This window comes from Rhagoletis zephyria, unplaced genomic scaffold (assembly GCF_001687245.7).
Source record: "Rhagoletis zephyria isolate East Lansing unplaced genomic scaffold, Rhagoletis_zephyria_1.1 Rzeph_scaffold_03747, whole genome shotgun sequence".
Lineage (NCBI taxonomy): Eukaryota > Metazoa > Arthropoda > Insecta > Diptera > Tephritidae > Rhagoletis > Rhagoletis zephyria.
Window position 1 is genome coordinate 30,605 of NW_016160830.1, and position 21,570 is coordinate 52,174.

The 21,570-nt window shown below is 32.6% G+C and overlaps 1 protein-coding gene across 1 annotated transcript in view; it reads left to right on the forward strand.

The window, feature by feature from the left end:
• mRpS9 (mitochondrial ribosomal protein S9) overlaps positions 1 to 21,570 on the forward strand; it is a 40,975-nt gene that overhangs the window by 18,128 nt on the left and 1,277 nt on the right. The window lies entirely within an intron of this gene.

Consider the following 21,570-nt stretch of genomic DNA (forward strand, 5'->3'; position numbering starts at 1 on the left):
GAAATTTAAGGACGCTAATTTACTTAAAATGTATACACCCCGGCTTATCATGTAGCGGTAGCTTTCGGAAAGGTGGAAAACATATATTTAATACTTGCGCCGGGTATTTAATGTTCGGCTCCGCCCGAACTTAGACTTTCTTAATTGTTTAAGATGTTATTATTTTAAATCAGTACAAACTGTAACTAAAATGTGAAAAAATTAAGAAAATGTTCTTATCGCGTAACAGTAAAAGAGTTTGTATGTCTGCGAATATCTATGTACTTAAATATTAAAAAAACAACAGTTTAAAGGAATATGCATAAATTCATATCCTCTTTTGGTATATCCCCCTCCACCACTTCACACTTACCTTGCATTATTACCGGCCAACGGCTGTTCCAGCTCACTCTTTGTCACCACGCTAATGGAGCGTGCCATACGTCGCGGCTTTGCTGTGCCCTCTTTATAGCCAAGATTCTCCATTTTTTTTCCTTTGTTTTTATTGTAGTTGTGCTCAATGGCTATTTGTTGTTTAACAATTCACGAAATGCGGTGATTTTTATAAAACTTTATTTCGCTTTTGTTCTGGTTCGTTGCTGCTTCTTGGAAATTCATTCAGTTTTTTTGTTTGTTTGTTGTTTTCGTATCTGTTTAAAAATTATTTTATTAATGATATTGTTTTGTTTTCATTGGTAAATAAATTAAATATTAATTGTTTTAGTATTGAATGCGTTTTTGTTTTCCTTTTTTTTTTGCGTCTGATGCTTAAGGTTTTTTGCCAGTGATTTTGGTAGCAACTATCGGTGGAGGATTACAAATATTTACACGGACTGTTAATTAAAAACCAAGTCAAAGTTGTCGCTTTGCTACCGACTATTCAGAAATTTAAACTTTAGTTTAGTTAATGACATGAATTTCTTTCTTTCATTGACATTAAAAAAATTTGTGATATTCCAAACTTATCGCGGAATTTAGGTAGGTAACGTGAACGTATTAAAGTAGCCGACCTGCAAATCTATAATAAAACTAAATTTTTTTTGAAGCAGAAACGCTAATACATACTATACTACTTATATTATTTTCGAAGTATTTTAGTGAGCTGACTCCAAATCTCATGCATTTTCTTCCATACAAATAAAGAACCAGGGGGAATTCCTAGCCACTTGAAACGTGCACTTTATTAAGCTAGAATTTCATGGACTATAAACCTGCATACCAATAATTTTCCTACAAATCTATACATATAATAAAATTGTGACAGGCCGATGTCTTTACATTATACATTTTAAAGAAAAATTAATATGGATGGTCGTTATTAGAGCAACAGAAGCAAATCAGAATTTTTTTAGAATTTTTGTATGTCTGTCTGTCTGTATGTTTGTACGCGCATCACTCGAAAACTAGTGCATGGAATTTAATGCAGTTTTCAGCAATGTATTGCTGGAGGAGGTTTAACTTAAAGTATAGAAAGAAAAAAATTTCAGAGTTGCCACTTTGTTTGAAAATTGCAGTTTAAGTAAATTGATAAATAAAGTAAATATTGCAAAATGGCTGTCAAAAGAAGAAGGTTTAAGTGGGCATACAGCCGAAAATAATTTTGTGCAGATTGCCACATGTTTAAAAATTTGAATTCAATTTTTAAGAAGATAAATTAAATATGTACTGCAATATGGGTATCAAACTGAAGATGGTTAGGAAAGTTTATTGCCGAAAACATTTTTGATGAGGGCTGCCACCTGTTTGAAAAATTTGATTTAATTAAATTGATGAAATAAATGAAATATTGCAATATGGGTATTAAGCAACACAAAAATACTTTTAAGGTGCAGTGAAGCACGCCGGGTATTTGCTAGTTCTCAATAAAAAGTTTGTTTTTGTAATTTTTGTTGAACTTTTAACATTTTTCTACAAAGTTTAAAATTTGGACTTACATATTTGGGTTTTCTTAGATAATAAGCTGTATTAAAAAAAAAATAATAGAAATTAAACAAACAAAATAGAATTAACCAAAACTCTTCGAAATGTCGTGTCCATATTATTTTTCACGTTGGTCGCTATATATACATATATTTTGAAAACCATTCACCCCTTATTTAAATCCCTCATTTAGGGGCTGATGGTATCATAATAAATTTGTTCTTAATCTACATTAAATCTAAATGAAATTTTGTTTTATCAGTACCATGTTTTGTCTTTGTTTGGTATTTTTCTAAAGGTGATTTGTCCAGATTTTATACGGAAGTGAAGCACTGTCTTTCTGTTCCAGTTAATAAATGCTATTTCCCTTTTAGCATACAGATGTGGTCGATGTGTTAGCAAAAAAAAAAAAAATAAATAAACGCGAACTCTTCCCACTTGCAACTTGCACTTTATCATATTAAAGTTGAATGACTATGATACCCCAAATGTGTGTTAAAAACAAAAAAAAAAACAGTTTTATACAACATTTCAAGTTTTTTGTGAATTTTTTATGTTTTGGGGAAATGCTACATTTGTTTTCAACTAGCTTTTACTATGTAACATTTATTAACTGGAACAGGGGTTTTCTTCAAAATTGCTGCTTTTTCTGCACTTTGCAATAAAAAGTTTAATATAATAAAATAAAAATTAAAAAACTTAACTGGTCTCTTGCTAATTTTATAAGCTTTCACTAAAACAATTTAATGCTTGCGTTGCTTGAAAAATGAAGGAGCCACTGAATTATGAAAACCATTCACCAGTTTTGAATCACTGTGCACTGTCGTCGCCCCTCTCATTGCCCTCTACACTTTTATGTCTTTGGACCCAACAAAAGTGTACATTTTTTAGTCCTTTTCACAACCTCTTAGCATTGGCTATAGCCTGTTCTGCTTGAACTATACTTACATACATACATATCACAGTTTTTATCGATTCGTAGAGCCTTAAAACTTTTAGGTATTTCTGTCCTCTAAAGTATAAGTTATTAACTTATTTCATTATAAAATACATACATACTTATAGTACATATTATTCAGATGTATCAAATTATTTGTTTGAGATGGACCAAGTTTTTTTGCGGAAATTTTCTAAATTCTGACCCATCTAACAAAAGGTTACTCATACGCCTAGTATGCCTATTTCTGCTGCAGCTATGTTTAAATGCATTTATTGCGAGTCATAAATACTACATACAGTTAGCTTTTAAAAGTGTTTGTTTGGTAACAATTTTTTTTAGTTCAGAAATAAAAATTTCAAAAATAGAAAAGTATTTTTTACAATTGCCAATTTTAATTGTCTACATTCAAATTAATTGTGCCTTATGTAAGTACATATGTTTGTATGTATGTATGTACGTAGTATGAATTGGAATTTCTAGGAATTCCGAAGCTTTCCATTACTGAATTGGCTATCGATTTACACCTAAGCCATCAGCTATTCAACGCCTCAAATTTAATAAACAGCATAAACAAATAAATTTATAAACAACCATCAGCTGTGTACATATTTTCATAACAACCTATACGCGTATGTACGTACTTACGCGTATGCATATTTTGCATATATGTATATACATACATATGGACATATGAATGCTGTTTACATAATTAAATCTGCACAAAGTAAAAAAAAAAAACAAAAAAAAAAAAACAAACGTTTGCAACGATCAGCGGATCATATTACCTACTAGCATGTGTTTGTCAATCTCGTTTGGCTATAAATATGTACTACATACATATGTATGTTTGTACGTGCATTACGTACTTGACATGCGGCGTCGCTCAAATACGCCGCAAGTGCTAAGTTTTTTATGGTATTTTCACGCTCTTTTCTCATACTCGGTATGTATGTATATTATTTCTTCTAATAATTTTTACGACTTCGTGCCTTCAACACTTATTTAGCAGGTAATTCTGCTCGAGGAGTTTAATGGCCTTTTTAGAGCTGCTGGCTGTCCGACACTTGCCTTCGGTATAACTTTCCGAACTGTGCCGCATAGCCTTCGGCTATAAACTGAATCAACCAACATTGTGTCTTGACTTTATATTAATCATAAAAATTATATTCTTTAAACTTATTTGGCTTGTCAGTTAACAGTAGCTTAAGTCATACAAAATGTTACGTCACTTCTTATCAGATAGCATCACTTCTTATCAGTCGGCAAGCAGCGCAAGGCTAGAAGTCCAACTTTTGCTCATTTAACATTTGATAATTTTTTGTGTTCAGATCAACAAGTTGTGAAGTTATACTACAGCGGCTACATATATGTACATATATACATATGTACATATGTATGTATGGGCAGACGATGTCCAGCAAAATAAGGAGCATTTTGTGTCCTTTTAAACTTTATATGTATATATGTATACCGTTTTATTGCTATACATATAATTACGATACGAAGTTAAACTTTTAGTTAAAAAGTTGTACCTTTCGATAATACGGTAACAGGTACCTCTGATAGGTAAAGGAGCTCAATCACAGCAAACAACTTTTTTATTGAAGGCAAAATTCTTGGTTTCCACTGTGCCCGATGGCATCCAAGCTCCCTACCTGATCCGTTATTGGATATGTAGGGCTTCCAAAACTTACGAAAGCAGTTACTGTTGTCTTGCCTAATTTACTTTTAATATCACAGCAAAATACCGAATTCGCACCCCCGGCGCTTTGATCTTTATCAGGCTTCCTTCAAAGCTCGTAAAGACCTACGCTTTTTCATCGGTATCCAGTATTATTGACTTCGCCCATCAGGATGATGAGTTTACTACTGGATAGCACAGAATGCTCGATGTTTGCGCTGAGAACGTGAGATTCATTCAACTTTTATGAGAGAAAATAACCCTTGAATTTCCCTCACCAGGGCGTATCATAAGGGTACGGTTGCACCTGTTGTGTGTCTCCGTTGTGGAACTTTTTTGCTGTAGGAAAGCTCGGTACTAACTACCTCTTTTTGCGGCAACTTCAGTTTCTATCGGCGTTTTATAGCTGCGGGTTTTGTTTTTCATCTACATAATATATTATATTGGTCCAATTACACAGTTCAACAAGATCTTACCACCAGAGTGAAACACATCACTCATCCCCTTTAAAACTCTTTTACGTTCGTTACGATTCGATTTGTCTTTTCTTGAGATGTACCAGTTTTAATATACAGTACTTCGGTATTAGCTATGGTGACTCATGCTTACGAAGTAAATTTGTTGTTTTCATAATATAACCTCAAAATTGTGAAGTGTTAGAGTAATTCTGTGGCCAGATTTGGATTCAGACCCAAAAAATCTAAAACGATGTGGGATTTTCGAGAATATATTAGGTTATTCGGAACTACCTCTTGGTTTTCGGAACTATATCGAGCCTTTGGGAATAATTCTCGGTTCTCGGCACTATTTCGGGATTTTCAGATCCTTAGGTCTACTTCTCGGTTTTCGGTACTGCACCGGTATTTTCGGAACTATTTTGGGATTTTCAGGTTTCTAGGGATTCCCGAGACTATTTAGAGATTTTCTTGACTATTTGAGGTCTTTGGGAGTACTTCTCCATTTTGTCGACTGTTTCGTGATTTGAAAAAAAAAAATAAAATTTATTTGTGATTTGCTTAACTGAGCTGAGATAATTTGATGTGAGTTGAATTAAAGTGAGGTATGTTAAGGCGGGTTGAGGTGAGGTGAGATGATGCGACTTGAGTAGGAGTGATGTTAGTTGAGGTGAGGGGAATTGAGGTCAGGTGAGGTGAGTTGATTTGAGTTGAGGCGAACTGAGCTGAGTTGAGTTGAGGTGAGTTGAGTTGAGTTTAAGTAAGGTGACTTGAGGCAAGTTGAAGTGAGGCGAGCTAGGGAGAGTTAAGTTGGCTTGATTTGAGTTGAGGTGTGTGTAAGGTAAGGTGGCACTTGCTTTAGCTTTTCATAAATCATAAAGTATTTATTACATAAGTACTTAGCCATCTACCTTAGGACTTAAGTGGCAGTATTTTGCATCTCTAAAGTACCAGAGTACTTTAGATCTGGGTATTCTGCTAAATAGTCTTAATTTTTTTACTTTAGTATTTAGCAACTTCTAAAAGCCTAAGTAGTTTTTATTTAAGCATTTAGACATCTCCAAACTGTTACTTTACAAAACACAAAAGTACTTAAGTATGCCCATCACTTGTATGCATTTATGTTTACCACAACTCAAAGCATTACAATGCTTCTTTCATCTATGCACCAGTGTACCAAAAAGCTTCATTGCATATCTCTATTTAGCCAAAACCTGCGATTTGCATACTTTTTTTGTCACTTGTCTGCTGGAATCTGCTCATAACCTTTAATATTCATACGCAGGCTTATTTTTCTACATTTTGTTCTTTATGCGTTTATAAGTGTGTCATATATGTATGTACATATATAAGCCGTCAAGTTCGCTTGTATAAACGTATGTATGAATGCACATAAGGGTGGTCCAAAAGAAGTAAAATCGGAATTTAAAGCTTAATTTGTTCTATACCGAAAAAATATAACCCTGTTTTTTTTTTAATTGTGGAATCAACATATATTCACAGGTCGCTCAATGCGATCAAAGTTTTCAATGCATTTTATGTGGGGAAAAATGTTTTCTTAGAATTCTTGAAAATCAATATTTTTCGAACGGAAAACTTTGTTTCTCTTCAGGAGATTTCTCGTAATAATACCCAATTGTTTATTTACCCATTTTTTAAGTTTAACTATTTTTAAAGGTCTCCCAATATCCCCAAAAATGAAATGGACGGACCCATAAAATATCGTTAGCATTGAAAAATGGTAAAATAAATAATTGGATATTATTATTGGAAGTGTTTTGAAGGGAAACAGAGTTTTACTGTCGAAATACATGAAAAACTTTGCGAGCTTTGAGCTTTTGAGCTACCTTTATTTCTTTTTTTGTTGATTTCGAAAACAAACCGGCGAGCCATTTTTCGATATAAAACCATCCTAGGGGTGACAGCATTAAAATTCAGACTTTACTCCCCCCCATGCGTTTTTGAGCCACCCTAATGCACATACATATACATGCAACCTGACATGTGTTTTGGCCAATAAAGCGCGGCGCAGCATTAATGTCTCTCTAGTTTATCTCCACCGCATTGGCATCTCACATTTACTAAGCATGTTTACGCATCTGTCACTCAACATAAATCAAAGTGGTTGGTGTTACGAGTTTGTATTTGATAGCACAGAAGAATGTACACTCCTGCGAAAAAATAAAGTATCGTTTCGTAATGTAGTGAATATATTGCTATGAATGAAAAGAAAGCTGCAATTATTCAATTAAAAAAAGCGACAAAACTACACTCTTCAAAAAAAAAATTTGGTCAATCAAGGTCAAGAATAAACGTTGGGTATCCAGCTTGAGGTCGGGGCAACGCTGCTACAGCAAGGAGTAGTTTTAACCCAGAATCTAAAGTCTTTAGGCTCCTGCTCTAGCATACCTGAATTCTTTTTAGAAATTCGTATTAAAAAGTTCGCGATTTTGCTGAAATTTTGCAGATTTTTCTTAATTTTTGTACCTAGTATCATTCTTGGATTGAAATGGGATTCGCCAAAACATAAGCCATATTTTAAAACAAAATTAACAAAAAATTTTAGCATATAAAACATTGCGAATGAATATTAACAAAAAAGAACCGTACGCTCAATTTTGGAAGTTACCGTATGTATATACATATGTGTGTTTCAGTATACAAACACCACTTTTATTTACGTATATACATTTATTTGTTCACGTTTTAACTGTCTTCATTGTTCTTTTTTGTTTCGAAATCATTCATCATAACATGATAATTAATCAAATTATCGAAATAATTTCTCTGTTTGACGTTCGTGTTGTGCGAGCTCGCTTCGTTTGGCTTTATGCAATTAATTTTTAAACAATCGCATAAATAAAAAAATATACAATGTTATAAGTAAAAACGATATGATAATGGGAAAAAAATTTACCTACAATTCTAAAAAAAAAAAGACAAAAAATTCATCAATGACACTGTGATCATAATGGAACTGTAACCATTACAAGCGCAGCGTCAAATCGGTTTATTTAGGTTTTTTAAAAAACCGCAAAGCCTCAACGACAGTCTCGCAAAACCAGTATGGTCGCAGACGGCTCTTAAACCCAATTAGGCATTGGGAAAGGCATCTGTGGCTCCACAATGAGAGTATCTGTATCTATGCGCAAATTTCGGAGCATTTTCCAAGCGGAGGTCAACGCGAATATTTTCTGTGCAGAGATTAACTTGCATAAAAATTACCGTTATGAGAGTATCCTAATTCAGGCGCAACTCGATGCTCTCTTATCATTTGAAGGTCAATGTTTCTCAAGAATGGTAGGTAACTTAGGACTGGACGAAGAATATAGGGTACAATAGATCCGTAAGGAAGCCATCCATATCACTTTTTATCATCTCTAATCTATCTCTAGCAGATTTGTAAAAAGCGTGATCTCTGGTGTTTGAGTTGCTCCGACCGCAGGCGAGAACAACTACGCTAAAAGTACTCGATTGGTACTTCATCATTCGCTTCGTGACAGCTTATGCAAAAAACAGTCCTTGGTATTCACCATTGCAAAAGCAGCGGTGTTATACCACAGTGTCCATTGATTACGACGGTAAGATCTTTTGCTTTTCAGGTCTTCCGTTTTTTTGCCTATTTCGCTACCGTCATAATGGTCTTGGAACCCAACAATCATCTCGGTTTGTACACAAAACATTCATAATGCCAACGGCATTCTCACAACTTTGTCTAATGATCAGTTGCGTGTCTCGTTTATTGACATATCAGAGCCATTCCTAGCCATTTCACCAGATGCCTCGTTCTGATACGACTATGTTCGGAAATCCTGTAAAGAGTGGCGGTAAAATGGCCGGTTGGACTACATTGGATCCTTAAGCCGCTTTTCCGGCTGGAAGCGTTCTGTTTAAAACTTTTGGCCGAACAGCAAAATAGAGCTGCCTTAGCTTACAAATCAGCTAGCCGGGAAGTGAACTTTCCAAATCATTCGCTTGTTAAACAAAATAAAAAGACTGCAACAATCAACGGCATACATATGATGGGTCCATTAATTTGCTTTGTTCACTTCTGTCACTCTTCTCCTTTTTTTTGGCGTTGCACGTCAATTCTATTTTTAAAACGCAAGTTCATCATTCATTCGTTTTACAAAATAATCGACTGCGATCAGTTAAAATCAGTCAAAAAAGTCGATAATTATTATTGTCAATAGAGCCAGCGACATACATACATATGTAAATATGTATATTGAAAATCAGCGGCTATTCAATTGTGAACATCGCTTTCAGTAACAATCAATTGCATTGCTCGTGGCTAAAACACAACTATGTACTTATCTATGCACAATTTTCATTCATTGTTAACAAATTTTCATCGTAATTTCCGCCGAATAGCAAGAATTTCTCTCTGATTTCAATAATAGTTACAATCACTTTAATGAACTATGTAAAAGCGTAGTTCGGCCACGAATGACTGCTTTTATGACCAAAAAAAAGAAAGAAAAAAAGATTGCGCTCATTACCGTTATTACCTACCTTATATATATTATATTCTGAATACTACATTATTTATTTACATTACATACTATGAATACATACAGTGATCGTCAAAAATTAGTACCCCATGGCCTTTTGATGATTTGTTTATTTATATTTTGCATACCAAATTTGTCTTATTTTTTATAAAAATATGAATGAATCAAGGCGTATTAAACAGGTAACAGCAGTAGGGAGTACAAAGTTTTGTAGCCCATTAAATTTTAGTACAATAAAGTGCAAGTTGAAGTCGCTAAAAATTACGGTTGATTTTTGAGAATTATGCATAATAACATAATGTTTAGCAAGAAGTTCCTGCTGATCAATTGCTATCTGAACAGGCACTTGTTGGAACCAGAACTTCCGCCTAGGCATGCCAGAACATGTCTAAGTACATATCAATTCAAGGACGAGATCTAAGACTATGTACATACGGTAACCACTGGACCCAACACTGTACAGACTGGCTATTAACCACATTCTCAGATAGTCTATCACCACCCGGAACAACTCTCGCCCGTGAATGTCACCAGAGTTGTAATTACCATCCATCGCGCAGAAGAAGCTTTAGCTGCCTCAAGCGATCCGCGTTAGGCCGAGGCCACGCAACGAGCGGCAACGCGGTGAGCGGCTGAGCGGCTTAAAATTAAAACCTATGAAATACTATTGAAGTGGCCATGCACTGAGCGGAATTTCTGAGCGGCTGAGCGGCAATACTGCATGGCGCCGCTTTGCCGCTCACTGCGGCTCTCTGTGGTACAGCCCACAGTCTGGGCTCAGAAAAAAAGGTTAAAAACCTATCTATTCAGACTCGACCACAAAGTACCTAACGAATGTCCGGCATGTGAAAGGTAACCCATGCGACACCAACGACGTTTTCACATATTCCCTTAAAGCCAAGCGAATGGCACTTTTCTCTCTTTTAGCTCCAACTACGTAGAAACAGCACTTTTCAAGGTCTACCGTTAGTTGAGCTTGTCGACAAAAATGGAAAGATAATCCGATTCTAGGCACAAAAAAACGGCATCCTTTCTATAGCCTTAGTCGCTGGCGCCAGTATGAACGCGCACAAATCAGTTGGGCTCCTACCGTTAAGATAAACCTTTTTTCGGAAGTGTGAAGTGTGGAAAGTGTTGATCTTCGTCAAACTTATGTCTGCTGGCATAAATTAAAAAAAGATTTAAAAAATAAATAAAATAAGATCCGAAAAGTTAAATGAAACAAAAAATATATTTTCTTTTTAAAACAATAAAATCTAAAAATTAAAAGTACATGAGATTAACAAAAAAAGAAACAAATTAAATTAAAAAAAATTAAAATTGAATAAAAAAAGTTTCTAAAAATTAAAAAAAAATCTTTTTAAACAATAAAAATTAAAAAGAAAGTTTATCTAAAAAATAAAAAAATATATTTAAAAAAGAAAAAAAATAAGTTCCTAAAAATTAAATGAAATTAAAAAAACATTATTTTTAAAATAATATTACAAGAAAAATAAGAACGAAAAAATACATAAAATAAGTTTCTAAAAATTAAATGAATTAAAAAAATATTATATCTAAAATAATATTACAAGAAAAATAAGAAGGAAAAAATATATAAAATATGTTTCTAAAAATTAAATGAAATTAAAAAATGTATACATACTTTTCTTTTTAAAACAATAAAATCTAAAATTTAAAAAAGAAAAAAAAAGTAAATTAAAAAAAGAGTTTTTTCAATCAAATTCTGAAATAGGGCCTTCTTCGATAAAAAAAAGTTATACCGCTTGTAATGCGCTCGATCTATTTGTAAAACTCAAACAAACAAACAAAAGCTGAAGTAAGTTTTTTTTTGCGCCAATTCTTTTGCATCAGAGTATTTACAAACTAAATTAAATCACCGCAAATCGCTGGCAGAGCCGAATTCACACTCGGTTCATAAATACATAGTATGTACACTTGTTGAAGCGGCACGAAAGCGTCGTCGTCAGCCATGCCACTTGATCCATGATCGTGATCTTTCTCGTGTCAGTTGGCTTGCACAAACACAATTGTCACATCAATCTTCATCTAGTACGTAAATGCGATCTTCTTACGTCTTACATGTCGTTTGAATTGTGTTCATTTATATTTTTTATTTTTTCTTGTAAATAACAATGCAAATTCTCGAAATTACACCAGGCGCTAAACTGGCAACGGTAATTTAAGAAAACGCAATTGTAAAATGCAACTCTGCGCTTGCCATTCATTCGTTCGTGGCTTGCGCGAGGATCACTCACTTGCTCACTTAAATCACTGTTATTTTTGTTTGCCTACCTTCACACAGACGTTTCAGATGTCAAATGCATTTCATTTCATTAGCTGTAACTGTAACTTTTGTTGAGTGATTTTCACAAGCTTCTAAAGAAGAAAAATAAAAACGCCTAGTGATCACACTTGCAGCGCATGAATGGCGTTGGCGGTGAGTAAAAAAAGCGTATCGGTTTTTTTTTCAGTAGCTAAGTGTCTTTAACTATAAAAGTTATTCTTAGTATTTAGTCGGCGCTGAGGAAACGCAAAGCTTCTGTTTTTTTTACGAGCAGCCTGTGAACTACGCTGCTGTCTCCCTCTTTACCTTCTCTCTCTCTCTCTCTCTATCGCTCATGTTGATCATGCAACATCTTTGCGCTGAACTAGAACTTAGTAGATAGTTGCTTGGTGCCGGAAGTGTCGGCATTTTTTACGGGCACAAAAATTAACAACATAAAGACAACATAGATGGTTCGCATGACGCATAATTTATTGTTGTTTTCGTTGTTATATTTTGCCATTTATGTAGTTACCCTGACTTTGACATTCAGCTCATTATTGAGTTTTGCACCCTTCATCGCTGCGAGTGCACGCAAAACCAATAGCCGATCCCAAGTAATTTTAAAATATACCTAAATATTTTAGTTAGTTTGCGCCGACAAAGGTTTTTGCCTTTTTTCCGTTTTTCCGTTTTTTTTTTTTTTTTTTAATTTTGCTCGTTCTCGCTTGTTAAGCCATTTGCGTCAGGCTGTCACATTTTGTTGTTGCATGCACCTTAGCTATTGTCATTTCATTTGTTATCCACAATTGTGTTTGTATTTGTGGTTGTTGTTCCTTTTCACTGAGTGTTGTTGCTCTTTTATTCAATTATAATTGAATTCAATTGTAGCCTCTTCTTTGATATACAAATACATGCGCCTAATGCGCGGCGGCGACTTCTTGCTCAGCCGGCCAATGCAGCTTAGGCGGCTTTAATGCGTTGATCTTTTTATATTATTCGTCACATTTGCTATTCGCAAGCGAATTTACTTAGTTATTTTGCGTTTCGCAGCCAAAGCTCTGCTGATCACTCTGCGTAGTTCTAGCAACTTCTTTCCAGACTTTTTTTTTGTTTATTAATTTATGCTGCTTTCTCATTGACTGCTGTTGCCGTCCTTGAACTTGAAGCACAATAAGATCTATTGACCTTCCAGAAGCCTATGTAGTGCTCGGTATTTGCATCCAGGCTTTATTTCTAACCTCCCACTACCTTTGGTTCACACTTCAGCGCTGCAACTCAACTGTACCCCTTTGGATTTAACTAGACGACCTCGTTACGAAAAACTTGCTCCCATTCTTCAACTGTGCTACAAATTAAAGGATAATGCAATCGCATACAATTCTACTGCTTTCTTGATTGTTTTGCTGCTGTTGTTGTTGTTCAGCTATATTGCATTGTATTTTCGAGAATAGTTTTATTAGGTTAGAATATTGTACAATTGCATTTGAAATCTTCTTTTGCTTAGCTCTTTTGAAATGGGTCAAAACGATGCTTCCATTTATTTAAACTATGTATGGTATATCTTTACAAGTATTCACTTATTGTTACCTAGTACATTCATTGCAATCAGTGCGACTTGTGGTCTATGAACCATTCAATGACGAGCGTACATATTTGGTGATGGATGGCAACAATGCAAAGTTGTGCGCTTTCAGATTGTTTGTTTCTTTCTCCAAGGCACCACAATAGGCCTATTTGGGCATCGAATGAAACCTTAATGAAAGCAGACCCGAATAAAACTCTGGACGGGAAAAGCCATATCCACAATTCTTTCCACAACCGCATATGCGTGTAAATATAGGAGGCATAAGATGTAGGGTCTTTACCATTATTTAGTATATTGTATAAGGCAATCTATGTATTATATTCGACCTAAGTTTCCTGTTCGGGCAAATGTTTTCAAACGCAATATTAAAGGAAGGACTCAAAGGGTTAAGAGTATGCGATTTTACAGATTTTAAATTTCACTTTGAGACTAAGGCATTTATGCATTTATTGTCAAAAATTAACTCTGAAGAATCCGTTGAAATTACAATCCGTACAAAAGAGGTTATAGACTTTGAATAGAAACGTTTTTCTAAAGATACGTTAAAAAGAAGTATTAAAGATGCTAAGTTCTAACCGCATAGGATATTTCTAAATGGAATAAAAAATACCCGTATTTTTTTTTTTTTTGTTAAAAAAAATACACTTAAAATTGCCTCAAAGACCATGAAGTTATGAAGTTTTCTTTGTATTTGATGTGGGGAAAAGGAACTTTTTCATAGAAAAAGAAAGGTATAGAATTTTCGAAAATCAATATTTTTTTTTTAAATCGTTAGTATTAAAAGCACTTAAATATAGCCTAGTAAAATAACAAAGAGAAATTAAGATAAATAAAATGAGAGAAGTATTGATAGCCTTTACAGCTAACAGGCTCTTGAGCTCAATGTTGAACAACATAGGTATTGTGTGGCTGAAAGAAGTTCATAATACTCGTGGCAGAAATAAAAGAAACGCCTTATTTTAACCAGTTTAGTCTACATTTATTTTGTTTATTTAAAATTGAATTTTTTTGTTTTACAAAAGTCTAAGTCGTTTTACATAGAATTAACTGCATTTAAATGTGCATTTCAATGTTTGTAAAAAATTATAAAAATGAAAAAAAAATGCAAAAATTTCAAACTTTTTACTCAGCATTTCTTAGAAAAATTTGTGGTGCGCAGTTTTATAGCCCATTAAATTAAAGTAGGATAAAATGCAAGTTTCGTTGATTTTCGGAAATTTTTTAAACGAAACTGGGCATTTTCTTCCATATAAACAAATTGTCGAACATACTTTGTATGGAAGAAAATACCCACCAGCAAAAAAAAAATTATAAAAAATCAAAGTTACCTTTAGTCACTTGGAACTTGCACTTTATCCTCCTGTAATTTAATGGGCTATACTTATAAAATTGCGTACCCAGAATTTTTCTAAAAATTCTGAGTGGAAAGATTGAAAAAGGTTGACAAAAAAAAAAAAATACAAAACACACCAAGCAATCAATATACTCTCGACACTATGGACCAAATATAGTAAAACTTCGTTTTTATTTTTAGAGTTTTTTTATTAGAACTTTATAATTTCAAAGATATGTTAAATTCTAAAAATTATTTAAAGAATTCAGTGCAATGCAGGATAAAAATGGGTATCAAAGAAAGACAAAATTATTTATGTAGAATAAAAACAAAAAAATTAAAAATTTTGGGTTCACAAGGACGAATAAGTATTTAAAATATCCTTTTAATTAGATTTACTTTTTGAAGCGGAGTTCTAGGATGTGGTCGAGTTTATAATTTTTTCAAAATAAATATTGCAAAATTTCATGGATATTCAAGGATAAAATTTTCAAGGACATTTTCAATACCCTTTGCAACAAAAAATTTAATCTATTCTTTCTCTGCGGAATTTTCTCTTTAATTTGATACCCATACTGTTTTCCTAAGTATTTATGGACATTGAATTAAATTTTTTAAACCATTTTCTGAATTACTCATATTATTCAATTTTCAAAGTCATTTTAAAAAATCCTGACGTCAGAGAGAAAAAATAAAAACGCAATTTTATTGATTTTTTTTTGTGTGTAAAATTGCCTGTCGCACGGTGTTATATGTACATATGTATAATTAGCTAGACATTTATAAACAAGTAATTTTTAAGCAAAAAAACAAAACCCACTTCCGTTCTCATATAAAAATTTAGGAGTACCGTTAATTTTTTCATGATCCAATGATCGGATCTAAACCAGATTAGTATTATTAGCTCTCAGCACTGAGAGTTTTTCTAACTGGAAAAACAAAAATTTTTGTTAGAACTGCCCCATTTAAAAAACATGGAATAGTTCAAGGGCTTTGAGGCAGTTCTAAATATCTTTTTGGTTAAATCAGGGTATTCTTTTTTCCCATTGGAAAAATCCTAGAGGGTGAGAGCTTAACATTTTAAACTTCTAGCCTCTATGGTTTTTAAAACAACCCTAATGCTCGTACATATATGGTGTGCCTGGCGACCAGCATGCTTAGGGCTTTTCTACATTTGAACTTTTTCCACGACGATGATGTTCAGCAGTCGAGTGTTTTTATGTTGGTTTAAGTATCTAATTGCAGATTTCCAAAAGAATTGTGCTGCCGATTCGGATCTCAGAGATCTTGCTAGTACAGTACATAGCGCTTTCGTTCGAAATATCAAAGATGTTAAATTTGAATGGCGTGTGTGTGATATTATATGGGATCACTACCCATACAATGGGGGAAAGTTTGCAATTATTCCCTCTTCTTCATTTCAAACTTGCTTTGAGAGTATTTCGACTTCAGAAAAATTTTCGTCCTTACCACGAGCTTGCAAGAAGCAATACCTCTGCAATGCTTTCACCTGTCTGCAAGAGTTCACGTTTGGAGAGCTATTTTTTAAAGAAGGGCATATGAAGTGGGAATACGCTAGTATACGCAACACAGCCAAGTGAGTCAACCGAAAGCAAAAAAAAAATAAACAACCACCTATGAAAAACTTGATAATAGTTGTGTTTGTTTATCCATTTTCAGTAAAATTTTGGCGTTTTCGTACGCAAAAACTTGCAAATAAAAATAAATTTTTACTTGTAAGAATTTGCCAGTACGAAAAACAGCTGATCGCATGATGCTGGATAAAATTTAAACTAATAAGGAAACTGTTTGTCGGTTTTTATTATTGAAATTCACAAAATAAACCTATTTAAATATAAAAAGTATTGTTTCATTAGTAATTTTCTGCGAATAAACAACCAATTTATCAGCTGTTCATGAAACTTGCAAATTATTATTGGATTTGCGTTCACGTACTTTTTTGGATATTTTTTTCTGTGAAAGTGAATTCTCAGAAATTAAGTTCCTGGAGAGTTGCTGGCGAGTTACTGGATAATTTGTAAACAAACACCACTAATGACAATCGATAGCTACATACGTATTTCGTTTGTCATGTTCTAAAATTTTACACTTATCGGTTCATTACTAAGTACTTTTCCTAATATTACATTATTAAAAAATTTTAAATAAACATATCGTTGGCTTAGAGTGAAAAGTTGCTAAGTCCATTTTTTTATGAAAATTTATATAGAAAGCATGGGATATTAAAAATGCATCGTTTCGAAAAATATTAAGGTACTTGTTTTATTTTTTTTTCCGTTTATATTCAATGACAGGCTTTTACAAAGATCGACTCCTTCTTATTCGTATGGAGTTTTGTTTTAAAGAAAATGGCTATAAGAAGTTTTTTCGTCACCTGTAAAATTGACAAAAAAAAAAAAATGGACTTGGCAACTTTGCCCTCTATGCTAGCGCAAAAAAAGTTTTCATATTTTTTTAATATGTTTCAACAGATTAGTGAAATCTACAGTTTACTACTGAAATAATGGAATTTTACAATTGTCGCTTTCCTCTTTTCATGGAATGCCCCATAGTAAATATATGGCATTTCTCGTCCTATCGCAATGGAAACCAAAAATTGATACTTGTTTAAAGGAGTTAACAAAAATAACCTTTATATATCAAGATTTTTAATCTTAGATCTTTGCAATATGGTTATTTTTTATTAACCGACTTCAAAAAAGGAGGAGGTTATACATTTCTCGGAATATTTTTTATTTTTTTGTGTATGTTACCGCATAACTTTGGACCATGTCAACCGATTTCTATATTTCTTTTTTTTTTTGAAGGAAAGGTGGTCCCATACTAATTTGGTTTAGATGCGATCATTGGATCATGAAGATATTTGCTTGTTTTCATTTTTTAATAAAAACAGTTTTTTTTTTGGATTTTTTCGATTGTCTTAACCGTTGTAATGTAATGTTTGTGACCGATTTAAACCTTTTTATTTCAAGAGAATTAAATTTGAAAATAACGGTTATAATATGATCGAATACATAAAAATCATAAAATAACTTAAATTTCTTGGGAAAAATAGAAATTATAAAGTAACGTTTAAATATGATCCAAAAATTAAAAATTCAATTTTAACGCTCGTTTAAAGCAGACATTTTTCAATTATATGCTGCTTTTTAATTATTCCTAACTGTGTTATTGTTTGTTATTTATAAAGTTGTTGTGAAATTTTTGTTCATTGTTTATCTGTGGTCATGGATGCACTGAATGTTTGTTTGTTTACTATCTTCACTTGACGCTGATTCTTATTTTTACCAGCCTGGGGAATTTTCGCACGTGCCCAATATTTTTCCCAGTTTTACTCAGTATTGTCTACAGTTTTTACAGAGTATATACATACATACATATCGTCGTTTAAAGTACAAAACCGCGTATCGTCATTCTGCAAAAACGCGTAACTGACTTTGGCTGCCAAAAATTGGATTTGCTCACATAAGCTCTTGACTCAATTCTTATCCCTTCGTCCTGAAATATACTAGCCAGAAATGCGATTGGTTTATAAAAAAGAGAAACATTTTGAAATATGAGTGTTTTTTACGCTCTAGAAAATAACTTCTACAACTTCACATACGCGGTTTTGCATTTTGTTGATACGCGTTTTTGCACTTTAAACGACGATATGAGGCGTATAGCTTTTCGTTTGCCAATAACTTTGGAATAATATTTTTTTTCAACTATCTCCAATATTTGATATTTTACATAACATCTACTTTTTGGTTAATTTTGTTTTTATTTTTTCATTTATTTAAATTTTTTAAGGGTTTGTTTAACTTTTTCTCTTATTTTAATTTATTCTATTCTATGTATAATATTATAATTTATTTTTGGTTTTATTTTATTAATTTTATCTTATATTACTCTTTTTATTTTTATTCAATTTAATTAATTTTTTGGTTTATTTACTTTTTTAACGAATTTAAAATAATTTTATGTTTTTTTTTTGATTAACTTAACTTAATTTTATTTTATATTTTTTTAATTAATTTAATTTTACTTTTTTAATCAATTTTATTTTATTTTACACCATGCTAATATTAATTTTATTTTAGTCAAATATTTTTTCAATTCAATTATTTCGTTACTTGTTATTTTTTGGTCTAATCACAATTATATAGAAAAATTTTATTTAGCTTCAGACTGCAAGCTAAATAAAAATTTTCAATGTAAATAAATTCGTTCCATTTTATTAAAATTTTCTTTTATTTATTTTATTTTTGTAGTTATTCATTTACCTTTGTTAGGAATCAAAACAAAATTGTTTCTCAAAGTACTATTTGTATGTTGTTTTTTTCACAAAAAGTTTCATTAAAAATATCCTCAAGCTAAATAAAAATTTTCAATGTAAATATTTAAACTCGTGTTATTTTATTAAAATTTTCTTTTATTTATTTTATTTTTGTAGTTTTTCCTTTACCTTTGTTAGAAATCAAAACAAAATTGTTCCGCAAAGTATTTGTTTGTCTCAATTACTTGAATTCGCACACTTCACGTAATTTTAAATGCAAAAAATTTCAGCGTTGTGTTGCGTCTATTTTGTTAGGCTAGCTTTCGCAGATTACAGATAGTCATAAATCACTTTGCTGATTCTAGTAAAAAATTACTCATTGTTTTAAATTTCAAGTGTATTTTTCCACAATATTTATTACAGCCAATTTTACTTTTTCCCTCCACTATTCTCACTTTCAAGTTAAACGTTAGTGTTCACATAAGGATATAAAGCGATTAACTGCCGCGAGCAGCATTATCCTTTTCTTTGGTTGATGCCCAAAGGATTTTGCTTTCTTTGATTAATATTTCTTTCTAGTACTCGATCTAACTTGTTGTACACGCTACGACTTGTCACTTCAAACAGTGAGCTAATGTTTTGAGGCGTTTATCTGCAAGTCCACAATCAAGACGGTGATGATCCTCTTTGTCAATCAACTCGTTTATCTTTCTTAGCTACATACATAACTAAATACATACAAACATACACACACACACACACACACACACGCATATGTATTTACAAACAGTAATGCGCACTGCCACCCACTCACCGCTTCATTTTAGTTAGTTGTGTGTACTTAAACAAACTAATACATATATATATGTATACACATACTCATACATACAAACATATACATAAATAATAGTACAAATTTGTTTTCATCTTATAGAATGTGTCAGCTTTGACTTATCATCTGCGGTGCCGCCGCCGCCATTGCTACCGTGTTTTTTTTTACGCTTACTAACTCAGTTGCGCGCGCTTTATTCTTTGCAGTACACGATGCCGTGCAGTTGTCGGTGGCACTAAAACATACATTTAGCCACAGCTGCTGCGGCGATTGCTGTATGAAATATAATTGTTGAAATGCAGTGCTCAAGCTAAAGATGAAAAAATTGGGGCTTATGCTACACCCAGGAAGGCCTTGCATTCATTGGAAGGACAACTTGAAAGAGGGGCTTTTTTCTATAAAAAAAAAATGAGTGATGATGAACGCCCCTGCATTAGTGATGTGCAAAACTATTTACTAAATACTAACTTTTAAGGTATTTGGGTGTTTACAGTATCGGTCATATTAATAGCACCCCCATTTCAAAGCGATATTGTTTGCCACACCTGTTGATTTATTTATTTTTTTAGCAATTTTAAATAAAAATACCTTTTTTTTTTCGCTAGTAAAACTCATATAAACCCAAGTTTAAAACTTTGTAGAAAACTACAAAAACGTGCAACAAATTTTCACCCAAATCTCAAACTTTTTTCTCAGAAGTGTTAGAATTTTTGTTGAGTACACAGTTTTATAGCCCATTTAATTTTAGTTTGACAATGTGGCTAAAAATTAGCGTTGATTTTTTAGAATTTTTTATGCCGAAGGCGTTGCGGGTTTCTTCCATGTAAAAATAAATCGGCTTATTCGTCACATGGAAGGAAGCAAATGCCACAAAGAAAATTCTTAAAATTCAGCGAAAATTTTTTGACACTTGAAGCTTACGCATTATCAGACTACAATTAAATGAACTATAAAAGTGTTTGCTCAAACAAAAAGATTAAAAAAGTAAAAATCCAACACTTCTGAGAAAAAAGTTTGAAATTTGGGTGAAACTTTGTTTAATTTTTTTGTAGTCTTTTACAAAGTTTTAAACTTGGGTTTGTATGGGTTTTATTAGAGATTGAATTGTATTTTAATTGAAAATTCTTAAAAATAAATACTAGATTATGGGCCTGTATACTGTTTTTCCAGATCAGGTAATTTTTCCCAGATATTTTCAATTATATGAAAAAACAATCAAACTTTTTAACAAATCTTTCAAAATTTTTTTCATTTGTTTTAAAGCCTTTTCTTTTGTCAAAAAATCAAGCTACTAACGATGAAAATCGATGGTTAAATAAACAACTTTTGAATGGTCAAACATAAAACTAAAAAATCTTGGGAAAATGACCTGATCTAGAAAGACGGTAAATTTACCTGTCTCTGCGTTACTATTTTCAATTTTAAATAATCCTGGAGGGCGTAAGCGAGAAAATTCCAAAAGGTTTGTTTTTCCTGTCTATTTTTGGACCACCCTAATGTATATGCATCAAAAATAAAGCTTATCATCCGTGCTCCCAATTTCACATTCACAAAAATTTTGTGATTTGAATCTGCTTGCTTTGTTGCCAGTGAAATGGAAAGTATATGGCAAAAGGCGTTGAAATGTGTAATTATTTTCGACCGGAATATTTTTTTTTAATATCTTTACAATAAAAAGAAAGCATTATTTATCAACCGCTTTTTACTCGTATCTACGCGCTTAAGGTCTAAGGGAAATACTCATCGACAATTTTCAGTTAAAAGAAATTATTTTGATTTGATC